This window comes from Dipodomys merriami, unplaced genomic scaffold, assembly GCF_024711535.1.
Source record: "Dipodomys merriami isolate MVZ:Mamm:240054 unplaced genomic scaffold, mDipMer1.0.p SCAF_287, whole genome shotgun sequence".
NCBI classification, from domain to species: Eukaryota; Metazoa; Chordata; class Mammalia; order Rodentia; family Heteromyidae; genus Dipodomys; species Dipodomys merriami.
This window is the reverse complement of record NW_027204348.1, coordinates 77,059-78,114: the sequence shown is the minus strand read 5'-3', so window position 1 is coordinate 78,114 and position 1,056 is coordinate 77,059.

Sequence of the window (1,056 nt, the reverse complement as noted above, 5' to 3'; positions counted from 1 at the left end):
GGTGAAAAGCCAAGCTAATCTTCCCCCTGGGCCCCATTCTCGGTCCCCACCCTCTGCCCTACCTGTGATTCAAGTACAAACCTTGACCCAGCCTTGAATGTCCTGCCAGACTTGTCTGAAGCCACAGAACCTTCATTCCACCCACACCACCGGCTCTACATCATACCTCAGGACCTTTGCCCATGCTGTACCTTCTGCCTGAGGCTCTCTGTCCTGTTCCACATCTTATAACTCCTGTGGAATTTTGTCACAGGTTGTATCACCTCCTGGAGCTACTCTTTCCTTCACTTTTCCCTCTTTTTAAAAAAAATATGGAATTGCTAGAGATGGAACTTGTGAAGGCTGACTGGTGTGTGTGTTTTGCCAGACTGGGGGGTTTGAATTCATCACCTTGACAGTATCCCTGAGCTTTTGTGTTCAAGGCTAACACACCAGTACTTGAACCACAGCTCTAATTCTGGCTTTTTGGGTGTTTAATTGGAGAAAAGTGTCTCATTATATTCTTTCCTGCTTGTAATTTTGATCATCAGATCTCAGCCTCTTGAGTAGCTAAGATTACAGGGGTGAGCCACCAGTACCTGACCTCTACCTCTTACTTCTAACCTCGGCCCTCCTCTGAGTCCAAGAAGAATATGTCTCAACCGGGTCCCTTTTTTTTTTTTTTTTTGACAGTCTTGGGGCTTAAACTCAAGGTCTGAGCATGTTCCTGAGCTTCTTTTCTGAAGGCTAGCACTCTATCACTTAAGTCACAGTGCCACTTTTGGCTTTTTCTTTTTCTGTGGTACAGAGGAATCAAACCTATGACTTCATGCAATCTAGGTAAGCACTCTACAACTAAGCCACATTCGCAGCCCAAGGCTCACTTCCAACAGGAGCTATGAGGGCAGAATTTATTGACTAACCCCTTTCAGCACAGAAATCACTGGCTATGTCCTATCTTTCCCAGGATTTGGGACCAGCCTGAGACTTGGCAGTCAGGAATGATGAATGAGTGATACGCACCAGGCCCCACAGCCTACAGAGGGATCTAGAATATGGAGACAGAACTTTGGACAA